Source organism: Hemicordylus capensis, chromosome 1 (genome assembly GCF_027244095.1).
Source record: "Hemicordylus capensis ecotype Gifberg chromosome 1, rHemCap1.1.pri, whole genome shotgun sequence".
In the NCBI taxonomy this organism is placed as follows: Eukaryota; Metazoa; Chordata; class Lepidosauria; order Squamata; family Cordylidae; genus Hemicordylus; species Hemicordylus capensis.
The window spans coordinates 403,618,654-403,645,524 of NC_069657.1; the positions used below are offsets into that span (position 1 = coordinate 403,618,654).

The 26,871-nt window shown below is 44.7% G+C and overlaps 1 long non-coding RNA gene across 2 annotated transcripts; it reads right to left on the minus strand.

The window, feature by feature from the left end:
• Positions 1-12,048: 12,048 nt before the first annotated feature.
• On the minus strand, positions 12,049-25,413 carry LOC128341505 (uncharacterized). Of its 2 annotated transcripts, none has more exons than XR_008314424.1 (3): positions 25,289-25,413; positions 15,550-15,659; positions 12,049-12,117 (listed from the first exon to the last, which is right to left on the minus strand). It is a non-coding gene; the product is annotated as an uncharacterized LOC128341505 (long non-coding RNA). The 2 variants fall into 2 exon arrangements; XR_008314423.1 differs by lacking the exon at positions 12,049-12,117 and adding an exon at positions 14,107-14,253.
• Positions 25,414-26,871: the final 1,458 nt, after the last annotated feature.

Consider the following 26,871-nt stretch of genomic DNA (forward strand, 5'->3'; position numbering starts at 1 on the left):
TTGAATCCGGACTGGATTCGAACAGACCCAGCCTGGTCTGGGCTTGGGCTCAGCCAAACCATGTCCGGTCTAGTTTAGCTATCCAACTACGCTGAACTCAGGCCAGTTCAAGGGGTATACTTGTAAAGGGGAATCCAGTGTAGTTTTTACCTTTAAAAATCAGGTTGTGGGGGCGGTGGGGGCTTCTCTAACCCCCCTACTTCCTCAAAAATGATAGCCCGGGTTGGCTGTGGACTGGTTCAGGCCTCTGCACACACATGGAGGCCGTTTTTGTGACCCCGTCGCCCCCACCATGACCTCGCCCCGCTTGCCTACAATTTACAGGTTAAAAGGACCTTTTCACCCCACCCCACCCCAGGTTAGGGAATCTACAAGTACAGAGGGATTCCCTGTACTTTACAAGTAAAGGAGAATCCTTGCCCAATTCCCCTTTACATGTATACCCCCCAAGCTGGCCCCCGAGCTGATTCTTTGGATTGAGGGTTGGTCTGGTTAAAACTCAGACTGCCTAGACCAGGCCGGCTCAATGTCAAACCCGGCTCGAAGCAAGCCGACTCACACATCTCTACTTGCTCCTTTAGCAGAAACAGAAGGCAGTGTAGCCAGAAAGATTCAGTCACCTAGGAGTCAGGCCAACCTAGGGATGTGCACAAAACTTGTTTGCCCAGTTTGGTTCGCGTCCAAATCGGACATGAACTGAACCGGGCATGTACAGTTTTATGCCTCCCAAACAAACACCCCAGTTGGGCTCGAATTCAAGCCAGTTTGAGGGTTCTAAAGTGTTGTTTTTTTAAAAAATTAAACACTCACCACCGGGTCTGGCAACCTTGGAGGTGCTTCCATGGCTCAGGGCCCTAACCCTGGTAGCACCTCCTCTTTGTTCCCAGCCTGCAAAGGGTAGGAATGAGGAGGTGCCAATGCCACCAAACCCTTTGGCAGCACAGCACCTCCTCTTTCATAGGGAAAGACCAGGAGGAGTTGCTGCCAAAGGTCTCAGCAGCACCTCTTCTTTGCCCAGCTGCTGGGCCATGGGGTGGCAGCACACCATCAGAGGTGTGAGCTGACCATGACTCAGCCTTGCCCCAGGCCCAGCACATTGTGATGCCAGCCCTACAGATAGCACAGGAGCACTGTCATCTGAGAACCAGGACTGGCAACAGCGGCTCCTTGTATAATGCGCACTCAGTGGTAATCCCAGGTTCATCATGTAATATGAGTGAAAGGCCAAAGGACCACTTTAGAACTCATATGCCACCTCATACACTTCATTTGACATCAGAGCCTGTGCGCTCTGGGTGCCTCTGCTGAACCTTCACTAGAGCGGGGCTTTCTTTGCAGTGGCCCCAACCTTTCAGCATACCCTCCCCAGGATGGCCCACCGTTGCAACATTACACATCTTCAGACTCCGAGCTGAAACCTGGCTCTTTGGGTTAAACTATCCTACACAGTTCTCATAGCCAGCACTTTACTGAGAAAGGAGGGGACGCCGTCTGACCCAGCTCCTCCCCCAGACAATAATTTCCTCCCCTTCCAACCTTGCTGTCTCCCTTGCACACTATCACAAAATGGGAGTGCACACGGCTCCCGAACTAGGGTAGGACTCTTGTCCTACCCTAATTATAACCTTGTGCACGAACCCGCTGTTTTTCATTTGAGTCAACTTCTGCTCTGCTGGGCAGATATATTTTTAGCTGTTCGTTAGTTGATTTTGCTGGTTGTTGCTATTGCTATTTTTACTGTTTAATATGTTTCAGCGGGTTATTTTAATAAGTTGTCATTTGTTAGCTGTTTGGAGTTTGTTTTGACAAAGAAAAGGCAGGATATAACATTTTAAAGGTAAAATAAATAAATGTGTGAAACAGCCTTTAGAATTCTAGAATGATGTCATGGGAGTTCTAGAAAAAGATATACTATGCTTCCATCATTATTGCCACAACTCACAGGGCTGAGCTGTTTTTCAGGTTACTGCAAACTGCCCTAAATAGCATATAGAAAGTGGCGCACTAAATGTTGGGTGTACCTGGAGCCAACAAGGTGTCTAGCAATTTCAAGCAGCCTCCAAGTAGCCAGACGGTCATATAAATTGGACCTGACATTTATTGATGAGCTGTGCTTAAAATACATTTTACTGCAGATAGGTGTGGTACAATGGTTAGTATATTAGATTAACAGTCAAACTACATCTTATTTCTATTTTTGAAAGAATTGGAAATCTTTATGACCGGAGCACCTGACCTGTGGGCAAGAGGGAGATACTGGCAGACTTGGATAACCTACAGATATGTTTAATAGGGATGTGCAAACCGGCTCGACGGTCAACAGGTTTGATGTTGAGCCGGTTCGGTTTGACGGTCCAGGGTCGAACCCAGGCTGTTCAGTCCAACCCCTGGACCGAACACCCCCAGGCTGTTCGGGGGGGTTGTAAATGTTTTTTTAAAAGTAAAACAAAACAAAACCTTTACGCCCTTTGGGGGAGTTCCTTGAGGTGGTGGTGGGGTCCGTGGAGGTTCTGCCTCCCCCGCCAGCCTCCGTACTAACCGCCAGTGGCCCGTTCGGCCAGTTTTTCAGCACATTCGGGCCTCTGAACTTAGGCATGGTGGCCATTTTGGATGCCACCACACCTGTGCGCAGAGGCCAAATGCACAGGCACGGTGGTGTCCAAAATGGCTGCCACGCTGAAGTCCGAAGGCCCGAACAGGCTGAAAAATCAGCCGAATGGGACACTGGCGGTGAGAACAGAGGTGGGGGGGAGGAACCTCTGCGGCCCCCTCCCCTGCTGCCTCAAGGAACTCCCCCAAAGGGAGTAAAAGTTTAAAAAAATTAAAGTTTGTGCACCCACCCCCCTTTGACCAGACCGGGGGGGAGTTTCGAGGGGGTGCCAGACTGAACTGGCCCAGTCCGTTTCGGGTCCAGTCTAGATTCAAACCGAACTGGGCCAGCCAGTTCCGTGCACATCCCTAATGTTGAAGATATGTAAAAATATATGTTACAGATGTGTAAAAATCTGAGGAAATAAAAAACCCTGGGAGGGCATCTCCTTTAACAGCACTGAGAGAAATGTTTAACCCCTCCCTCCCTGTGCACTGTGGTCCTAATCTGAGTAATGATGTTCCCTATGGATGCTTTGGTTAAGAAGAGGAACTTCTGCTTCTAAGCAAGAGATTAGGAGGCCATGTTGTTTGACCCTAAGAATAGTGAGATTCATGTTTATTATTATTATTACACTTATATCCCACTCTTCCTCCAAAGAGCTCAGAGACATGGCTATTTTATCCTTACAGCCTAACCTACCTCACAGGGATATTGTGCAGAAGTGAGAGAAGTGAGGGACACACGCACACAAACTGATCATTTGAGATGGACAGTCAGGCTCAAGTTGTGCATTTCACAAGCATGGAAGGAAAATAAAACATGACAAACATGAGTTCCAAGTAGTTAGAAGAAGCAAAAGCTGAAGTAACACAATGTAACCCTTACCTTTCCACTCAGTACCTCTCCAGTGCTGAAGGAGACAGTGGGGCCCAAACTCACTTAGGTGTGGGAGGGGTGAGGAATAATACAGCAAAACCCTAGGCTCATGAGGTTCAGTCCTACCCTACTCTAATTCTATCAAGCTAAGGGTAGGAATCCAGTGAGATCCTTTTCATATATAACACACACCCCACACCCCACCCCCACACATATAAAACCAGAACCAAGGTTTACTCAACAAAAGGTGGTGGGAAGGGAAAGAAATGACAAAAATGATTCCAGCAGGTATATAGTTTACAATAAATCCCTTACTAGGGATGTGCACAAAACAATATTTGCTTTCCGTTCCAAGCTTGGAATGGAACACAAATACCCAGAACATTCTGTTGGAACAACTGGTTGAGCTGGTTGTTCCAATGGAATGAGCTCCAAACACTCAAAACCTTCTGAGCGCCATTTTAGACTCCCAAATGGTGCTCTTCTGGCCTCTGCGCACACACGACAGCCATTTGCATGGTGGTGCTGACCACACAAATGGCTGCCACACATGCACAGAGGCCAGAAGCATGCCATTCCGGAGTCCAAAATGGAGACTGGAACATTCAGAACATTCCTTCACCCATTCCTATCCTTCACCCAAACACACAGTGGGAAATCCTCAGAGTCCAATGATTTAGTTGAGTCAGACTTTATTCCTAGCTCTACTCTTCTCCTGAAGAGAACTGATGTTGTCTGCCAGTGCCTGCTTGTCTTGTCTCCTTGCTTGGCTTATCTCTCTCACTCTGATCCTCTCAATCCAGTATTTAACATCTTTCTTCTCATTCCCTGTTCCTTCCTCAGTCTAGCACTTCCATCAAAAAAACTCTTTCCTCCGATCCACACAATGGTAGCTCCAAAGGTTAAACAAAACAAAACAAAAAACATCTGTCCTTGTGCTCCAACAGGGGGCTATACACACACACACACACACACACACACACACACACACACACACACACACACACACTGGCATACAGAGAGAGGATGCACTGGTGCAAAGTGACAGAGCAGATTAACAGATCCTCCCAGCTAACTGCACGGGTGCAGCTGAGAAGCAGCACTTTTTATCACCCTCCCCAGGAAATCATCTGTGCCACCTTAAAATATGTCCCCAAGGGCTGTGAAACCCTCAGGCACATATATTTGGGCAGCACAAAGGGCTTCCTGAAGAAAGAGAGGGTGTCCAAAATTGCTATTTCCCCACCGCACTGGTGCAATTAGTTGGAAAGTGCTGTTAGGTGGTTGTCTTGGCTCTGCTGTCCTGGATCTGAATGTCAGCCACTATCCTGAGCTCCTTGGAGAAAGGGCAATATTAAAAATATAATGAATAAGGTCCAGCCCAATCCTCTATACGTTTATTCTGAGGTAACATCCTGTTGTATTCAGTGGGGCTCAGTCAAGTTAGTCAGTGGGTTTAGTCATCCCACTTACAGTAGTCGGGCTGAGTAAGTGTGCATGGGATGGAAGCTTTAGGAGCAGAGTTCTAAATAGTTTCTTTGTTAAATGTTTATTGCAAAGAAAGAAAGAAAGAAAGAAAGAAAGAAAGAAAGAAAGCATGTTACCTATTCTCTCTCCAGCTTATTTTCAAGCCCTTCCAAACAATGTATGTTTTTTTCCCATCTGAACTGTGGTTTGTGTCTGACCACACTTGTGTGGGAGAAATGGAGCCTAACAAAGTGGTTTGATACTGGGAGCACATTGGGACTTGGTTCGTGCGCGAGACAAGAAATAACATGAGGTCAATATTTCACTGGCCCCAGGCCAAAGACCAACAGCACGCTCTTTGTTTTAGCAATCATTACTATCAGTGACCTAAGTCTGAGAGAGCAAGGGCGGCAAAGGCAATGCCCCCAGTGCCAGCTGAGCTGCTCTCAGAGTTCGGAATCTTCTGCCGCATGCCCATTGGCTGTCTGGTTAAGAGCTGAATTCAGCCCCAGAAGGCAGGGGACTATGTTGAGACCTGTTGGTACCACAGTGGACTCTTTCACAAGGCACGCCAACCTGAAGGCAGCATTTGGACGCCATGACCTCTTAAAACTGTCTTGCCATCTCTCCAGCCCCTTGCAAGCAGCAACAGGAATTGGTGTTTACAAACACTGGGTATAAATGAGCAAAAAGGAAAAGCTGGTTGAGCACCCTTAGGGGAGAGAGTTTATGCAATCAGTCCTTGCCTGGTTCGTCATCCTGATTCACCTTTCTTCGTAAATGAGCTGCTGAATAGTTTCTAAAAGGGCTCTCCTTGCCCTCTGGCTGCAGAATGCTCGCTCCGTTAGCCCTTCTTCATTGCTTCTAAGTTCTCCTGGGCAGTACAGATATTGACAAAGGAGGCAGCTGCGGTTAGCAAGCCTATTCCGATGTATTATACAAAATACAGGATGCTGCAAGCTGCTCAAGTTGTCAGTACATGGTGGGATGAGCATTATCCCTTACATCCCCGTGTCACCAGAAATACCATTTCTGGAGGACGTGACCTATCATTTATGGCCATTAAAATCCTTCTTGTTTTGCATGTCTATGGTAATGAAGCAACATTTTTATGCAGGCACGAAAGTTCAAGGTTCAGTTTCTGTCACTAGATAAAAGGAAGCTCGGAACATTATGATAGACACCTAGCATTATTTTAGAATCCTTTACATTTTAGGGTGTTTACAAAATGTTATTTAAGTGTATACTTAAGGGGGGGGGGAGTATGAATGTGACTAATATGTCTGAAAAAACACACATATATATTACAAATGCATTCACGAGCTGTTATCTGCCATACTGCATTACAGTCACACTCCAGGAAATAATAACGTATGAATCCAGAAACAGTTGCCATATAGAGCAAACGGCACCATCTAGTTCATGATCAGCAATCACACAAAGGATCAACAGATGCAATGAACTTTCACAATGATTCAATTCAAATTGTGTATTTGGATTAAGATGGTGTATTTTAAGAAGTTGCAGCAATAAAGCTAGGATTTTATGCCAGCTACTTAGCTTTTGCAGTTTAACATTCATGTGCTAATTATCCACCTGCTATCTGATTTTTTATAATTTGTTTAAAACATGTATACAACGGTTGATTTTGCCAGTAAAACAAAAGCTGCTGAATTCACACTCATCCTTGAACAATTATACACCAGCAAACAAATTTATATTGACCTATTTGTTAAGGAGCATACTCTGGCTGAATAGTTTACACTGGTTCTCTTAAAGGTTTCCCTTACAATTCCCCACTTACTGAATGTGCAGAAGACAGCAACCAAGATGATCAGGGGCCTAGAGTATCTTCCTTACGAGGCAAGGCCTACAACACCTTAGACTAGAAAAAAGATGACTGAGGAGAGACATGATGCATGGTGTGGAGAAAGTTGATAGAGAGAAATTTTTCTCCCTCTCGCATAACCCTAAAACCAGGGGTCATCCCATGAAACTGATTGCAAGAAATTTAAGACAGACAAAAGGAAGTCCCACAACACATAATTAAGCAGCGCAGCGGGGAAGTAACTTGCCTAGGGAGCAAGAGGTTGCTGGTTTGAATCCCCACTGGTATGCTTCCCAGACTATGGGAAACACCTATATCAGGCAGCAGCAATATAGGAAGATGCTAAAAGGCATCATCTCATACTGCGCGGGAGATGGCAATGGTAAACCCCTCCTGTATTTCACCAAGGGAAACCACATGGTTTGTGGTCGCCAGGAGTCGACACGAACTCAACGGCACAACTTTACTTTATAATTAATCTATGGAATTCTCTGCCACAAGATGTGGTGACAGCCAACAGCCTGGATGGCTTTAAGAGGGGTTTAGATAAATTCATGGAGGACAGGTCTATCAGTGGCTGCTAGTCTGATGGCTATAGGCTATTTCCAGCCTCAGAGACAAGATGCCTCTAAATGCAGGGGAGCAGCAGTAGGAGAGAGGACAAGCCCTCAGCTCTTGCCTGTGGGCTTCCCAGAGGCATCTGGTGGGCCACTGTGTGAAACAGGATGCTGGACTACATGGGCCTTGGGCCTGATCCAGCGGGGCTGTTCTTATGTTCTAATGTAGATCAAGTGATTCCATTGACCCACTGGGTTGCAGTCCTGATAACTACTCACAGATCCCACTGAAGTGGATTGGATTTACTTGTTCATAACAGATAGCAGCACTGGACCCTAAATGTGCCAATTAGCAGGTGACTGAAGAGAGCAAAAAATAAGGAGGTGGCCAGACCTCAAATCTATCGTCAGATGCTGGCACTTAAGCAGCCTCCAAAGAACCATGGAGTGTAAAGCAGGAAGCAGAAATCCCTACGGCCAGCGGCAGAGGGGGATTCTTTACCCAACAGGCAAAGCAGGCCAGGCACTAGTCCCATTGTTGGCCAGGCCAAGTCCCAGCCTGACCTGGAACCTTTATAGCAGGCCTGCACAACATAAGGCCCAGGGGCCGCATTTGGCCCACAGTGACTATTCTACTGGCCCCCAGGTATCCTGCAGCAAGACAGGAGCTGGTAACTGCCTTATAGCGCCATCCTGTGCATGCTTTCTCAGAAATATGCTCCATGGTGTGCCCAGTGAGGCTTATTCCCATGTAAGCTTGCCTACCATTGCAGCCTGGAACAACAACAATTTAGGGAGCGGAGAGGACTTGCCATTTGTTTGGGGCTGGCACGCGCTCCAGGGGACCCACTGATTGAGCAGGGACACAGGACCTATTCTCTGGCCACTATCCTTGGTTGAAACTATGGGTCCATTGAAAGAGGAAATAGATCCCCAAGTAATTAATAATATATTTTTTATTTTAATGTAATAATGTGCTAAAAATTGACCTCGCACCCTGGATGCCAAGTTGTGGATGGTTCTGGCCCACCAGGGCATTTGAGTTGTGCAGCCCTGCCATAGCCTGTCCAGTGTGCAGCAGGCCTAGGTGGATGGAGTCTTTCTGGAGCTTGTGAACTCTGCCTTGCAGAGCCCAGGTCTCAGCATTCCTGGTTCTTGCCCTCCTAGCTCCTGATACCCACCAGATGCTGGTCTGACTGAAGTTGAGAGACCTAGAGGAGAGGGGGATGAAGGGCCCAACACCTTAGATAGGGATAATGTGTCTCTAAACCAGGCATCCCCAAACTGCGGCCCTCCAGATGTTGCTGAACTACAACTCCCAGCATCCCTAGACACAATTTTTTGTGGCTGGGTATGCTGGAAGTTGTAGTTCAGCAACACCTGGAGGGCCGCAGTTTGGGGATGCCTGCTCTAAACTATGACCCTTTGTCTGTTCTGAGAAAACTGGAGGACTGATAGGCATCCTTTAGTTACCTTAGTTTCTTTTGTTTAAGCTCTTTACATGTTTGGCTGTCAGATTTGCATTTATAGATAGACATGACATTATGGCCATGTACATTAATTATACATGAGTCACAAATGCTCTTTAGATACGGTTCCCTCCCTGTCCCCAGAATCTAGGGTCAGTTCTTCTATACATTCTGGAGAGAAGTGGCCTAACCCATTTACTCACATAAGTTCTGGGGTCCATAATTTTTATCAGCTGGGACAAGCATCATCATATTATCTGGCTCCCACTGGCCCTGGGATCCCAATGGGTGCTTCTTCACCACTGGTCCTTGAGTCTAGAATTGGCATCCTTTGTTCACTCACTTCTTACAGAGCAATCAGATATCATCACCAGCAAACTCTTATCATATTTCTCCTCCAATCTTCTTTTATGCCTTTTGGGAGACGATTGATAGTGGCTGACATCCAGATGAACGCTGCACTAGTGCAAATATGTGATACTAGTGCAAGGATGTATCACTAGTCAGTTCCATTAAGTTGGGAGCATTCCAGACTAGTGTTGTACTGGTGCCACAGAATGCATTAGCACAACCTGTATGCCTGCTGCTGTGAAACCTCTTCCTCAGTCCATCTACGTTGCAGGGCATGATGCAAAGCAATGGGCTATCCTTATTACTCATGTGCAATGCTTGTGAAAGAGTGCAAGGCCAAGAGCTCAAGAGGTTGAATAACTGAGCAACTGCATTAATGCAGCTTTGGTCTGGATGTCAGCCTCCAACGTCTTTGAAGAAGCAGGAAAGCAGGTGTCGATTCCCTTAGCACTACCGTCATCCTGTCCCTCCCTCCAATACGTTTACAGCTTGCACGGTGGTTTTGTCAGGGTTGCTTCTTAATTTTCATTTCTTCTTTGCTGTGGTGCCGAGCCTGTGTGGGGAAAAACACTTGTTTCCATTTGTGTGGGTACCAATGGCTCTGAAGTGAGGTGGGAGGAGCAAGCAGGACATGGTAGCAATCTGCTGCTTCTCCACAGCTCATTACAAATCAAATTTCCCCTGTATTTCCCCAGAGTCTGGAGGGGGAGAGTCTGTGTGTGTCTGCACATGTGCGTGCATGCATGCAGGGGTTTTTTGGACTTGTACCTGCAGAGAAGTGAGGCATCTGCAAGTTTTGCAAAGATCTCTGCAACTCAGGGTGAGATTCCCTCTTGCCCTTCTCCAGAGGGAAGGAGTTTTGTCATGAAGCACAAAAAGGAAGGAACATAGGAACATAGGAAGCTGCCATATACTGCAATGGTATATACTGCCATATACCATTGGTCTATCTAGCTCAGTATTGTCTTCACAGACTGGCAGCAGCTTCTCCAAGGTTGCAGGCAGGAATCTCTCTCAGCCCTATCTTGGAGATGCCAGGGAGGGGTCTTGGAACCTTCTGATGCTCTTCCCAGAGCAGCTCCATCCCCTGAGGGGAATCTCTTACAGTGCTCACACTTCTTGTCTCCCATCCATTTGTAACCAGGGTGGATCAAGCGCTAAGGGGACAAATCATGCTTGCTACCACAAGACCAGCTACCACAAGACCACAAACTCATTTGTGGAAGGCAAATGAGTTGCTACTGAAGACAACTGAGGGAAAGGAGTGGCTTCTTTTCTACAGAAGATGGGGAGGAGTTTACCTGTAGAGTGGGGAGTCAGGAAAGGGGAGAGAGTGTGCTCCAGTGGCACCAGCAGCTAGATTGGCAGGGGCTTCTCTGGAGTCAAAATTGTCTCGCACCCACTGTAATAACCTAAGGGTTAATATCTTGCTCCACAAAAGATGTGGGTACACCATTGCGTTTTTGAATGATTGAATGTGGGTTTGTATGTTTGTGCTCTGCATTTCTTTGTAAGCTAGGCCCAGCCTATTTTATCCACTGTGGATGGGTCATAGCTCATCAGAAAAGCAACACCTTTGCATGCAGAAGGTCCAGGTTCAATTCCTGGTATTTCCTGGAAGTTTTTCACACCTGGTATTTAGTTCACATCTCCAGAATGGAGGTGTGCATTCACATATCCGCCAAATTTACCCCAAAGTCCCTGCGAGCTCTCAGGGAGTACTTCACATACCATTCGGGTTCTTCATCACATGTTATTGTGTAGCCCAATTTATATCTGGGTTTAAAAACCCACTTTGGGGGGCAACTTCGAACTCGCAGTAAAGCCTCACAAAAACCCCACGGAAAAGCCTGCTATCTGGGAAAGTTCCAGGTAGGGCTGGGAGAGTCTCCTGCCTGAAGGCTCGGAGAGCCACTGCCAGTCAGGATAGATAATACTGGGCTAGATGGAACAATGGTCTGACTCGGTATAAGGCAACTTTTTGTGCCTTCTTCTCAGCAGCCCTAGCTGTGGCCGCCTTTCCCCCTGCTTATGGCAGCCCCATTCTGGGTGGAACCTCCATGTTAACTGCAGTTGAGCCAAGAGAAGAAACGCTTCAGCTATGCTAGGGAGCTTTAGTGTAGAAACCGCCAACATCCCTGGTTATTATAGTGCTTGTCCCTCCCCCCTGCTGCCAGTCAGCTGCCTGTAGGAGCACCTGACTCTGCATGGTTAATTTACTTTAAAGAAAAAGAAGAAAGGCAACATTGTGTTGTTGAGCTGACTGATGGACCACCAAGAATGTTTGTACCAGATAGTTGCAGAACAAACTCACCTGCCCTCCCGTTAGCTTTGTGCTTTGTCCCAAGCTGGGCTAATTTAAGGTCAGTGTTTGTGATGTATATATGGGCTTCATTTTGGCTAAGGGAATTGTTTTTCATGACAGGGCTTAACCTTGGAACATGTAAAATAATAATAAAGAAGTGAGGCTCTGTAGATATGCAGAAAGGCTTCTCTTCACCACTCTAGCCCTATTCAGATGTGCTGGAAAAGACGCTGTACTCCTGTACAGTGTCTAATGTGAGGCCAGGAGTCCCGCCCTGGCCTTTCACTCATGTTGCCATGATTGGGAGACCTCAGCCTCTCAATCATGGAAGCATCCACCATCATGGATACAGCGCTCACCTCTTCAGTTAAAGACTGCTGTAACCATGAGCAGTGTGCTGCCAGAGTGAGTGCTGAGGCCAGGGCAGGACTTCCGGCTGCACATCAGACATTGCATGCAAGTACAGCATCTTTCCCAGCACATCTGAACAAGGCTTCTAACCTGCTTGTTCCCCTTGTCACTCAGCTGGGATTAAAAGCTCCTTTCTTTTAATTAGTGAATGTGTAAACTGCATCCATTTTCAATTATCTAAAGAAGCAGTCTCTTGCTTTCATTTTCTTTTCTGGCAGAATTACAAATATATATTATTGAGGATCTGAGATTTCTTCATGCTGTTGGGAGAGAGAGAGAGAGAGATTTGTCAGGACTGGAGGCTTTGTTTGTGTGGCCAAAACCAAACTTATCTGTGACAATCAACCACCTGAGCTATGGGCAACATCAACAGCTTTCTCAACATAGAAACGCAGGGAGTGGGTGATGGGGAAAAGAGGGGAGGAGAGAAGCAAAATTAAGGAGGTTGGGGGAGGCAGAGAGGAGGGATGCTTATGTCACTGCTTACCTCAGAGCCTGAATTAGAAGCTGGGTAAAAATATAAAATCACAGCAGGAAATAATGTGTTTCTTAAAATAGCAGCATCAAATGGGAGAGAGAATGAGGAGTGGGTGGCATTTGAGGTTGCTGCTCAGTTCCGCCCTCCATGGCAGGCTGATTAATATGTCTGTGCTACTTGTGTTTATATAACAAAGGGCACTAAAGGCCAAGACTGTATTTTAACTAACATTGCAGGGGACTGTGTGAGTTTTTCCTTTCACCCTATGGTATTAAGTGGGAGGATATACACTTGCAACTTCCTGTCCCAGGATAAAGAAAAGTCCCTCTTACAGCAGTGTGCTCACATGTAACTTTCTCGATGAGTGCAAGACAAGCCCCTTCCCTTTGATTCTTCTGGCTTGTCTTTCCTCTCATTCTTCAGCAGTCCGCAGAAATGTTTTGCTCTCTCTTCTCATCACAACCATGAGAGCCTGCCCTGTTGGCTCAAAGATAGTGATGTGCCAAGCCATTTAGGGCTAGACATAGCTTTGAGCACTTTGTTGAAAAGTGGTATATAAGTATTTCTAGTGGTAGTAGTCGTCGTAGTTAGAGAGGTGTGAATGGGATAATAACCAGAGCCCTATTCACACATTATCTTCAATTTGTACACTCACATACAGTTATTCACACATAATGTTCAGCGTATGCATAGTGGTACACTTCCTATCTGTACCATGCATTTGAAGGATTCACTTTTATGGTACTCATGTACCGTCATTTACAAAAACATGTACATACTTATGGACACCTGTGTGCATGTACAAAGTAATATCTGACTAGGGCTCAGGTTTCCAACTTATATGTAAGTGGCTCTCTCTCTCTCATTTATATATATATAGCCCCAAGCAATTCCTTCCAGTCATGGTGATTTATCCAGTAATAAAAGTAAGCTAGTCTGATTTTCTTGGAATTGAATGAAATGATAAAAGGGGAAATCATTATAAAAACGTAAAAACTATAAGCATTTGATCTGCTGTGTAAAATGACACTGGAAATGTTCAGGTGAATTGTCATATTGAGTTTTGTTAGGAAAAGTCATGTATTAATTACAACCGGCCTTAGACAGATGTCGGTTTAGCTGCTATTATTGGGTCATGAGAACCAATTATCTGACTCATTTTGAGATAGCTGATCACAGAATGTCCACTCATTCCAATGACTGGCTTACATACAGGGCCGATCAAAGGGAAAGGTGCATGTGCGGCTTCAAAGGCACTCTGTAGCCCACCCACATTGTGTGCAAAGGCAGGGCTGCTCCTCCGTGCCTACTAAGGTGTGTGTCATTGGACTTGCGATGGTACTCCCATCATTCCCAATGAGAATAGCATCATGATTATGATGACACACAGCTTAGTAGGCATGGAGCAGCCCTGCCTTCGCAAGCATAGGCAGGCTACAAAGTGCCTCAGAAGCAACACAAACAACTCTCCCTTGGATTGGTGGTGCACTGTGCTGAATGTAAGCCACTGTATACATAATTAAGGTGTATCATTTTACACCATTCGGTATTCAAAAAGGCTGGAAAGTCAGTCTATCTGGAATCCATGTATTTTTACTCTGCAGTAATTAATCTGGAAAACATAGTCCCATCCTATGCATTTTTCACATCCCAAAGTGTTACATTTTCTTGTGCTTTCTCAAGATTACTGAACATGAATTCATGAATGCACTTTAGCCAGACTTCTTTTCACACAATTTATTAAAATATAGTTAAAAGGTGGATTTATTTTATGCACATTAGTTTGGAGATGTGCTTGCAATCCTTTGTAAATTCTTGTCATATTTTCATCAGAGTCATTAATCTGGAGTAACAACCTCTGGAGGTGATGCCATTTCAATTCTGTGATGCAGCAAAAACAACAAAGAATCTGTGCCACCTTAAAGTGCCACAAGGTTATTTGATTAACTTATTAATTGGTTTGATATATTTATACTCTGCTTTTCAAGAAATATAAAAGTAGTTTACAAAACCAAAAAAAGGTTACATCCTTAATTAAAATAATTACATAGCAGCATTGAAAACCTTAAACCCGACTTAACTAGGGTAGTGCAAGTTTAATCCTAGCTTAAGCATTTGAAATCTATTAACCTAGACTGTTTCCACAAATTACTAATGCAAAATGAACACTTCCACTTCCAGCTTTAAATGCTGATTCACAGAAGTAGAAACTTCCACCTTTTAATTTCTCGATACCCTTGGGTGGGGGGCGGGGGGAACTGTAGGAACAAAAGAGGTGCATTTTACAAATAAACACCCTGAGTGTGTGTGGAAAATTCAGCCTTTAATATTCTGGAACCAAGCTGATTATGCAAAAAGTGTTGTGAATCCTGATTCTCATAGAGTAGTTGCCTCTTGTTTCCTCTCCATCCAAACACAACACCTGCATGGAAGAAATGTCTAAATATATTTCCTGTCTAAGTTTTCCCTGGATGAATACCCAGCCGATTATGAAGCTAAGAAGCCAAAAGGAGTGGGTGGGAAGAAAAGAACTTTAAAAAGCACCCCTTTATATTTGAACCTGTTTATTGCTGTAATAGGCATATTCCCTCCTGTAATGAAATTAATCTCTTGGCATTTCAAATATTAATTCAGTCATTTTCATAATGAATTCTAATCTTTACCCCTCTCTCCCTCTCTCTCTCTCTCTCTCTCCCCGCCCCACTCCCATGTTCTCCCTCTAAAAGAAAGATAGTCATTCCAGCTGCAGTTCTGTGACTTGCGCGTCCTGAGGAGTGGGGCTTGTTTTTGCCAATAGCAGAGAGCGTACATCCTCTCTACCATCTGGAAGAAGAGATTTTATTTCCCCACTATTATCATCGCTGCCACCACTACCAGATCTTTACAGGAAGAAACACAGATGGAAAGTAGAGAGATGGTGCTTAAGCGGTTAGTCGTACACAGAATACTGGCCAGGCTGCTCTCCTGGATTTTATACTCTTTGCTGAGCAAGCCATGTGCAATGCAATCCAATTCTAATACACACACACACACACACACACACACACACACACAAGTTCAGTGGGACTTACTCTCAAGTACATGCGTTTGGGTTGCAGACTTAAAGTAAAATTGTCAGAAATGTACAAGGACATCATCTCATTATAAGTCACAATAGGCATAAAAGATTGGAAGGTTACTGAAGCACACTTGAAAAGTTTCCCATTATCCTCACCTCTCTTTGCTTCCGTTTTGTTAATTCAGAGAGCAAACGAGAGATAATGACAGTTCCCTGTGTCATGGTGGGCAAGTTATCCATTCATGAATGTAAGCTGGTCTGATTTCCTGAAATTAAGTGAAATTGTAAAAGTGAAAATCATTATAAAGGCATTCCGAGACTAGCAGGATGGAAAAAAAGAAAGGGTAACCTGAGAACTAAGAGCCAGATAGGTACATTTCAGCTTGATGATCTCTTGTCCAGAGATAGATGTTACGTGATTGAAATCATCACGCTCTAAGAGCCTGCTGGTCTACAAGATGTGACAGAGAAAGGGGGATTTGGAGTTACACTGCCTAGTTTGTACATGCTCATGGAGTCCAGCTGAGAGTGAGTAGCAGCTGCTGTCTCATCATCCTCAGTCTTTCGTCACTGCTGAAGTGTTACTGTTGGAACACTGTAGTGTTCCAGAGCGATGTGACTCACTATTTGTGAGTCATGGGTTGTATTTCTGCCACACCACATTGTTCACAATCTGGAACGAGAGCTCAGCAATTACAAAGTGTGTCAGGATTTCCAGATGCAGAAGCATCGAAACATATAGTTACAAATATCCGGAGGAGGATGGCCGGGAATCTTCCACTGAACTCCACTGCAACTCTGGTTTCTGGAATGAACTAGCTGGCCGGCTACAGAACAATGAGCCCCAAACCTTGACTTGCTTAAAATAAATTGCAAAAATAAACATGCTTTTGAGACGACGTAATCCAAGTTTCCCAAGACGTTCAGATAAGACAATACAGCATAACATGAGATGCATTACCAAGGGCCCTGAGCCTTTTTCAACTCTTGTTTTTACTGATTGCAGCTCTGATCTGAGATGGCACCAGCACATAACCTTTCAGTATTAATCATAAACAAAAGATGTGGAGAATCTAAATGAATGAAATGGTTGGATTAAAGCCTTTCAAGTCAGGTTTGTCACAGTTGCGGTTAAGATGAATGTTTTCTGCAGCAGGACATCTGACCACGTGAGTGTGGGGGGAGCTAGAAGTTTGTGGACAGAAGAATCGAGACATGCCGAGGGGAATAACATCAGGAAAGCAGGGGGAGGGAAGCCTGGATAGCATTAAGTCCAAAGAACAAGCTCTGTCATTACAGCCATAGAAGGTTTCATTGCACTTAGCATGCAGAAGTAGTGGTGGCGGCCAGTTGGGACAGAGCAGCAGGGGGCGGGTGGACGAGTCATAGGTGCAGTTCATTGACCCTCTTATTGCCTTCTTCTCACCACACCCAGATGCCTTTCTCACTCTCTCCTTGCCCCGCCATGGTGTTAATCCCAGGTGTGCAGGCTGCTCATTCACTGAGTTCCCAAATCTGGTGAATGAGGAGCCACCAGGGCGGATTAAGTTTTTTGCTGCCCAGAGGCAAAAAGGCTTTTGCCACCCTTTTACCTTAAACAAAAAAGGCCTGCCTTTTTTTGTAATAAGATAAAAGGAGGGACTTTCTCCTCACCCACTCCACCCTTGCTGCAGCCACTGCTGCCCACAGAGAGGGGTGGCAAAATTTAAGGAGGGGCAAAATTTGCTGCTCCTCAGATTTTGCTGCCGTAGGCAAATGCCTACTCTGCCTCTCCGTTAATCCACCACTGGGAGCCACACACCTAGGGTTAACGCTGCAGTGGGGTGAGAGCTGGCACCGTACAAAAGATCTTCCCTCAAGTAGCAAGGGGTCCTTCTAGATGGCAAAAAACCCAACAACAAAAAACTGTACATAAGAACAACTCTGCTGGATCAGGCCCAAGGCCTATCTAGTCCAGCCTCCTGTTTCCCACAGTGACCCACCACATGCCTCTGAGAAGCCCACAGGCAAGGGCTGAGGGCATGCCCTCTCTCCTGCTGTTGCTCCCCTGTGGCTGATATCTGGAGGCATCTTGCCTCTGAGGCTGGAGGTAGCCTATAGCCACCAGACTAGCAGCCATTGATAGACCTGTCCTCTGTGAATTTGCCTAAGTCCCTTTTAAAGCCATCCAAGCTAGTGGTCATCACCACATCCCATGGCAGAGAATTCCGTAGATTGTGTGCTGTGTGAAAAAGTACTTCCTTTAGTTGGTCCTAAATTTCCCAGCCTTCAGTTTCATGGGGTGACCTCTGGTTCTAATGTTGTGAGAGGTGGATAAATATTTCTCTCTGTCCACTCTCTCTACTCCATACATATTTTATACACCTCTACCATGTCTCCATGTAGTTGCCTGTTTTCCAAACAAAAGAGCCCCGGATGCTGTAGTCTTGCCTCATAAGAAAGGTGCTTCAGGCCTCCTGATCATGTTGGTTGCTCTCTTCTGCACCTTTTCTAGTTCTATAATGTCCTTCTTAAGCTATGGTGATCAGAACTGAATGGAGTAGTCCAAAAGTGGCCGCACCATAGATTTGTATAAGGGTGTTATAATCTTAGCATTTTTATTTTCAACCCCCTTCCTAATGATCCCTAGCATAGAATTTGCCTTTTTCATAGCTGCCGCAACATTTTCAACAAGCTGTCCACCACAACGCCAAGAGCTCTCTACAGCAGCATATCCAGACGGGACTTTTAGCTCGCTTCTCCACCAGAATAGAGGGTGTGTGTTCACATATTGGCCAGATTTACCCCAATGTCTGTGTGAGCTATTGGGGAGCACTTCACACACAATCCAAGTTTTTCATTAAGCAGTTGAATGTAGCCCAATTAATGTCTGGGGTTTTAAAAAAACTAACTTTTTGCTTCAGCTTTTGGGGGCAAATTCAAAATCGCAGTAAAGCCTTGCAGCAAACCCACAGTAAAGCCTGCTGTCTGAAAATGTTCCTGGTCAGTCACCAACAGCTCAGACCACATCAGTGTATATGTGAAGTGGATGTGTGTGTGTGTGTGTGTGTGTGTGTGTGTGTGTGTGTGTGTGCCCCAATATGCATTACTTTACACTTGCTAACTTTGAACCACATATGCCATTTTTTCACCCACTCACCTAGTTTGGAGAGATTCTTTTGGAGCTCCTCACAATCTGTTGTGGATTTCACTACCCAAAATAGTTGAGTGTCATTTGCAAATTTAGCCATTTCGCTGCCTAGTACAGATCCTCTGTGGACTCCACTTCTTACTTCCCTCCATTATGAAAACTTTCAATTTATTCCTACCCTCTGTTTCCTGTCCTTCAACCAATTACCTTTCCACACATGAACTTGTCCCCTTATCCCACGACTGCTAAGTTTACTCAAGATCCTTTGGTGGGGAACTCTGTCAAAAGCTTTTTGGAAGTCCAAGTATACTGTGTCAACCAGATCACCTTTATCCACATTCCTGTGGACACTCTCAAACAACTCCAGAAGGTTAGTGAGGCAAAGCTTGCCCTTGTGGAAACCATGCTGATTCTCCTTCAGCAAGGCCTGTTCTTATATATGCTTAACAATTTTGTCCTTGAGTATGCATTCCATCAATTTACCTGGCACAGAAAGAAGTTAAGCCAACTGGCCTGTAGTTTCCCAGATGCCCCCTGGATCCCTTTTTGAAAACTGGAGTTACATTAGCTACTTTTCAGTCCTCTGGTACAGAGCCTGTTTATAGGGACAAGTTACATATTTTTGTTAGCAGATCAGCAATTTCACATTTGAGTTCCTTCAGAACTCTTGGGTGGATGCCATCTGGCCCTGGCGATTTGTTAATTTTTAGTTTTTCAAGACACTTTAGACCATCCTCTCTCGTCAGCTCAAATTGGTCTAGTTCTTCAGCCTCCAAGCCTGAGAAGCTCAGTTGCGGAGCGGATATATGGTCAGTTTCCTCCACTATGAAGATAGATGCAAAGAACTCATTCAGCTTCTCTGCAATCACTTTATCCTCCTTAATAATCCCTTTCACGCCCTCATCATCTAAAGGTCCAGTCGCCTCCCTGGCAGGTTTTCTGCTTCTGATATATTTAAATATCAATTTTTGTTATTCCGCTTGACACTTCTAGCTATATGCTCCTCAAACGTTTTGCATCCCTTATTATCTCCTGGTATTTCTTTTGCCAGAGTTTATGTTCCTTTCTGCTCTCTTCATTTGGGCAGGACTTCCATTTTCTGAAGCAAGTCTTCTTCCCTGTTTAGCGTCCCTGACTCTCTACTTGTTAGCCATGCCGGCAACCTACTAAACTTGTTGGTACTCTTCCTCCTTCTTGGTATACATTCCAACTGAGCTTCTATTTTTGTGGTTTTGAATAAGCACATTCCATGCTTTCTGGAGTGATTTGAACATCCCGACTTTCCCTTTCAGCTTCCTTTTAACAGTCCCCTCATTTTTGAGAAGTTTCCTCTTCTGAAGTCCAACCCATCTGTGCTGGACTTTCTTGGCAGTGCTCCACTCATGTAACAACTTGAGGGGTTTGTGCACAAATTGGAATGATAGCTTATTCAGCCTCCACACACTCCCAAAGGCTTGTGTCTTCTTTCCTAGTAGGATCTCACATGATTTCCACAGCCCCACCTGCTGGCCAGCTCTTGCTTTCTGTGAATAACCTGCCCCTTTCCCCCATTCACAAGAGAAGTACTAGTGACAATGGATCTGCTATTCCAGTGTTGCCAAGGGTCCTTTGACCCTCTGCAAGGATTTTTGGGAAGCTAAAGAAGTTGCCCAGAGCCCATGTTGCATGGACTCTGCATTCTGCTGACATCACTCTGTAATTAAGCCAATATTTAGAGCATGTGGGTTGTGGTTGTTTTTAAGTCATTATTTATAAGTGGCACATATAATTTGGGGGGGCAAAAATGTAGTACGCCCCAAAGTTAAAATGCTGTGGTTTTTTGGTTTCTTCAAAATTGCCTTCTCTTGTATATTATTATTATTTGCTGACATTCATACCAAATTACTCAATAATGCTACTCAAGAGTAAAAGACTACATAATTACAACAGGATTTCTGTTGAGTAATTTAGTTGGGGGGATATCAGCCAGTATTTACATTTATATACCACTTTCCCCACAGGATGTGCTCAGTGCAGCATACAATAGGCAAAAAACATAGGAAAATACATGAAAATACCATCGCAAATACAAACAGAAAATGTACAGAAAGAGATTTTTTAGAAAAATAGCAGCATTCAAGCCTCTTTCTTGAGCCAAGGTGAGGCTGTCACCTCAGGGAGCACGTGTTTGGGGAACAAGATACCCTCTAGCACTGCCCACGTTAAACAAAACTTTGCCTGCATTTTGCACCTGGCCTTGGTACTCAGAGGCCCTGAGCTACCACTGCATTCAAGTAATGGTCCGAAAAGGCCAGTTAAGCACCGTAAGGTTGTCTGAAGATAAATGTCTGAACATGATGACGTATAGATGCCCAGCAGTCAATAAGTCTATTTTTTTAATGAGAAAGGACGAATCTATGCAAATTCCCACTCACAAACTGGAAAAGCAAATATAACACTACCAGCAGAGGGACTCACAAGTGTTAAGGAAATGACCTCAGCACAGAAATTCCTCTTTCTTGTAACTCCCTGTGACTGTCTGCCAGGTGTCCTTATCGCCGCCAACCATACAGGAGTGTTTCGGTTAAACAACTAACATCCTTTTTCTGTTCCTTATGGTAACTCAGCTGTTCAAGTTATTTCTGACAATCAGGTGTGAGACTGATAAACAGGCAACTGGTTTTTTACATTTCCTCAGTTGGCTGTCTGTCGGCCCTTGCAAACTGAAAGGAGAGCTATGGATCCGGATTCCAACAAGAGGTGCGAAATTTACATGGGAAAAGGTTCAAAGTAAACAATGGAGGCCAAAGAACATACAGATCACCTTACAAATTGCGCCTTCATGCCAATAAAGGGCCAGGAGGAGCAGATTCTACAAACAAAATATTGAAGGATATTGTACATACAAACGGACTGCTCAGTTCCTTGCGACTCCCAAGTTTTTCATCATTCTTGTTACTTCCTCTTCAACACTGTACGTCACAGGATTTCCAACAAGAAATGGCAGCTATTGAGAACCTGTTTCATGTTTAGGGACAGGACGCAGGTGAGCTGGCTGGAACCAAATTCTGACAAGGGCAGCTGTTTTCTCAAGATAAAGCGGCCATGTGGCAGCCACCTGAAACTGTCCCCAAACAGCAACAATTTCAGATGAAAGGCACTTGTGTACAAACTCACTATACAGATACAGTGGGGTTGTCTCCGCACTGTTGCCGAACACCTGTCTCAGCTTGTGTTGGGGTTGAGAAAAGTCACATCTTGGAGGCTGATATGCATGGCAACCTGGCACATGCGGACCTATCAGGGAGGAGAGCTGGTCTTGCAGTAGCAAGTATGGATTCTTCCCATTGCTAAGCAGGGTTCACCTTGGTTTACATTTGGATGGGCAACTGCATATGAGTGCTACCGGCTATAAGATATTCCCCTTAGGAGATGGGGCCATAGCTCAGGGAAAGAGTATCTGCTTTGCATGCAAAAGGTCCTAGGTTCATTTCCTGGCTCCTCTGGGTAGGACTGGGACAGACTCCTGCCTGAAACCTTGGAGAGCCACTGCCAGTCAGTGCAGACAATACTGAGCTAGATGGACCAATGGTCTAACTCGGTATAAGGTTGCTTCCTATGTAATCTTCCAGATGGCCACACAGCAGCAGTTCAAACAGCCTAATTTTGCAGCCACGTGGCCCTAATGAGGACTGCAGGTCATGTGATCTAGAGCCTTGATCTTCAGTTTGTGGGTCAGGCCCAAAATGATTTGTCCTAGTGACATCCTAACTTTTTTTAAAAACAGAGACAGAAAGATTGTGGGGAGGAAGTAAGAATATGTCTGACTACAAATTTATACTGGTTCTACACAAATTGAACGGCCATGGCTCCTCCTTTCCTGCTCCCCACCCCACCCCAATCTTTTAGTTTGATGTGGGTGCCAAACATTATTTTAGAGATCTCTACCTTCCCTGCCATATACTCCTAATTATAATTTCTGGAGTTCTCCTGGAAGTTTTTCACACGAGGCTTTTGAAGCCCTTTAACTTGCATCGCCTCCGGAATGGAGGGGGTACATTCACATCTTGGCCAGATTTACCCCGAAGTCCCTGCAAGTTATCAGTGAGCAGTTCAGACACAATTCGGGGTTTTCACTGTGCATTAGAGTGAAGCCCGATTTATATCCGGGGTAAAATAATCCACTATTTGCATCAGTTGTTTGGGACAACTTCAAGTTGACAGTAAAGCCCTCTGGTCTACTTGCAGTAAAGTTGGGTTCTACTCACACTCCATGCACCAAAACCAGCAAGGGAGCAAGCTGCTGGTTTTGATGCATACAGGGGTGGAGCCCAGTGGGTCTTGTGTATCTGGGAGTGGGAGCCCTATGCAAAAGCTATCTATTCCACTGGCAGCAGAAGAATAGATAGATCTTGTCCAGGTAGCAGATTTTTTAAAAAAGAATCCAAGAATCAGAAACCCTATCAGCATGTGATGGATATGTGTGTGCATACATGTCAGCAGATACATTTAGGCCCCCTTAACATGCCTGCGAACAGTGTGGGAGCCTATTTCCTGTGATCTCCCATTGCACAAGTTTCCCTCCTGGTTATTGCCCTCTCTCTTGTCTTACACACCCACTTCCTCGGGGCTAGAGGGTGGAGAAATTCCAGTGTGGTGTAGCAGCACTTCCCAGAACTTGGCTTCCTTTGTATAAGAGTTCACTGGAAGTGTGTGCAGTGTCTTTTTTATATGTGGTTTATTTACAACCATAGGAGTTGAGCACAGGTAAAGGCAAGCAGTGTGTGCTCTCCTACAAGGCAGCATGGATCTAGGGGCATAGCTGGGGAGAGGGGGCTCGTGTTTTCCCCTCTCTCCGGCAGTGGCCCCTTGGAGTGAGGGAGATAATGAAGAAGATAGGGAGGGGTGGAGTTGTTGGTGGGGGCACCAGGAGCTGGGGCCTGGGTTTTGGAAGTGAAGGACTTTGTGCTGTCTCATGTTTCAATGACAGAGGGGGACAGACTAGTGAGTCAGAGAGCTAGAGAGGTCAAGACATTGGTCATCCCTCCTCTACTGCTCTGACACTATCCCTTTGGTATGTAGATTGCTGTTCTTAGGGACTTACTTACTTCCTGCCTGGCCACTTCCTCTTCCTTCTCTTTCCTTTCTTCTCTCCCTTGCAACATGCAAGCTCCTCTCTCCCTACACCATGTGTGCAGAGATGCATCCATGTGCATCCAGCTAGCTAGCTAGATTAGAGCTACTGTCTCTCCACTTTACTATCTAGAATGGAGTTCACTAATAAATACTCCTTATATTAATTTGAAACTATGAACTGGCTCCGAGTTTCTTTTACTCTCAGCATACACGCATGCCTGGGCAGGATCTGCTGTGTTGTGCCTCTGTGCACTCTGCTGTATTAGAAGGGTATCTCTTACCAGAGAGAATTCCCAACACAAACCCATCCACTCAATTATATCTGTACTTCTGCAAGGATCACATCAGAATCCCAGAGAGGAAACCTGACTGTTAACTCTACTCAGCTTTCAACTCAGTCTTTCTGTCTCGTTCCTTCTGACTCACCTTGGAAACTACAAGCTGCCATTTCTTTTCACTTACACATCAGCTGGGGGTATCTTCCATCTCTGGTGGCTTCTCTACATCCTAGAGCAGGGAGAGGCATCCTGTGGCTCTAGAGATGTTGCTACAACTCCCAGCATCCTCAGCTATAATAAATTGTGGCTGAGGGTGACAGTTGTTGTTCAGCAACATCTGGAGAGAGTTGCCCATTGCCCACCCCTGTTCTAGAGCCATCTCTGGGCGGGTTCAAATGAATAGTGGCTGCTACACAGGATAACGTCTGGGTCGCAGCGAGAACACATCCACCCTGACATCACTAAAGGACGCACTGAGGGCTGAGGGGTCTTCATCAGAATTGCCCCTCTATATATGCTACAAAAGGGTGTGGGAGTACAGGTAGAGGGCCAGATCTGATGAACACCCCTCACATGTGGTTAAATGACTGAATGCTGAGATTACATGGATGTGCTGAGATCGCATTGGCACGCCCCTTAGTGACGTGAGGGCAGGTGCATTCTTCTCACTGCAGCCGCAATATTATTCAGTGTAGTGGCTGCTGTTCATTTGAACCAGACTTCTGTATATGTCCCAACCATTCACTCCCATTATGAAACATAAACTGGGCCTTCAGGGCTATTAGCCAGGAATCTGCTTAACAAAAGAAATAGCCATCCTTCATAACATCCTTTGGCTTTTTGGGCCTTGGTATGAATTGAAAGGTGGAAAATTGAATACATCGATTGCTTTCAATGGGAGAATTAAGCAAGTGCTTAAAAAGCATTTCAGGTGGATTGTACCCATAATTCTTTTTTCAGAATTCTGGGCAATAAATACTAATTTTCCAGGAAATGCCTGATGAATAAAGGAAATTGAGCAGGACATTTTATTTTCCACAGAAACAAACTGTATCAGTGCTTGCCAATTTTCATCCCATGTCTGAAAAAAAATTAAATTAAATTCACAAAGGTTTTCGGCAGTGCATTTTCAACACATTCAGAATTTCCGGTTTCCAGTCTAATTCCTTGGAGTTCCTGGAACCAACGATTAGGAATTAATAAAATAGCAAAACAGCTAATTGGCTTGAAACTTGCCCCCTCATTCCTACATTTGCATCATCCGAGAAAAGCAGCAACAAGACACAAAGGGCTACCTTGTTCCTTGACGTGAGTCACAGGTGTGACATCACCAGAGAAGGACTTGACCCAGTTTGTTAAATACACAACTAACCTGGAAATTACTCTTGTTTGTTCTCTTATTTGCTCGTGTATCCATCTTGTCCATTCATAACAGGCAAGTGGTGTATCTCAAGGTGCCTTTTCTCCGACCCTTTGTGTTTTTTTGTCAAGGGGGAGTAGAATGTAGTTTTTGTTTGTCCCTTATTCCCTGGACAGTATCTGCAGCATATCAAACCACAACCCCACTGGCAAGCAGCCTGCCTCTCTTGATGACGGCACCACTCTCTTAATTTGTTCCAATCTGTTTCACACTGACATTTCGGCACCAACGTCACCAGCTGCCGAGATTTTATTGCTTCGGCTAAAAATAACAGCCCTTTCTAACCCCCTCTCACTCTACCCCAAAATAATTATTTAATAATAAAGCCTGAATGACACAAAACCCGTGGCAGTTACTAGGAAGAACAGGGAACAAGCAGAAAGCACTGAAAATACCTAGAAATGTTTGAACAGGCCACAGAAGTAATGACAGCTATTTATATATATAACTATATCCTCACCTGGGGGCAGGGCAGGAATTAAGACATAATAATCCTATATTAATCCAAAACTGATTTGCTTCTACTATCAAGACTGGTAAAGATAGGTAGTAGGTATTGGTGATAGCTGAAACATTTTAGACTGATGCCACAACGTCAGTAAATATAGTGAATATAACTGATGTACCTGAATATAACATTGTTATATAGTGAATATAACAATGTACTTGCATTGTACATTATAAAAGAGAGAGGTCCTTGCCCCAAGAAGCCTACATGGTGCCTACATTTCACACATACAATGAAAATGAGTTCCATCTGCATACAGAGGATGCTTCTCCTTACAGATTAATCAGGCTGAAAGGTAATCCATTCCAAACTCAACCTTCCATGTGTCAGGATCCTCATCCCAATGGATTAATCAGCATTATCAGACCGTGGAGTGACCCAAGTAAAGAGCAGGGGCCAGCAATCTGCAGTACACTTTGCAGATGTTTTCAGATGAAATTATTAGTTCATAAAAGCCTGATTACTGTTTTTCTGGTGAATGAGGAAAAGGGCTGGTTCTTCTCATAAAGCAACAGCTGACCAGTAGGTGGCACTGCAAACAATGCACAAGGGCTCTGCTCTGCATTTGAACACATGGTCACCAGATCATGAGATCATGCCGGGAAGTCAAGTCGGATGGAAGCCTGCAGGAGCGTGTGGATGGTAAGTAAGCTCGCACTTAACATTTGTGTGAGAGCTTCTCACATCCTGCATCCTTTGCTGTCTGGAAAGATGCTTTGTATAAGGCTACTTCCTATGTTCTACTGGTGCTACTGTTTATCAGTGCTATTTACATTTTTATATTTTATATTTTAACTTATAACTGCTCAGAAGTAAGTTCTGATTGAATAACAGCTTGTAAATATTTGGAATAAATAATAATAATATTTTTTAAAAAACCCTCTCCCCCAACACCAATATGAGAGTTTTGTGCAAGAATTTTAAAGGTCCAGGACATGGATTTCAAATCAAATATTGGGGCGGGGTAGTGGTGGTTCCAAACTAGACATACTTTAAGTACATGATTGGGCTAACATCCTTGTGTTTA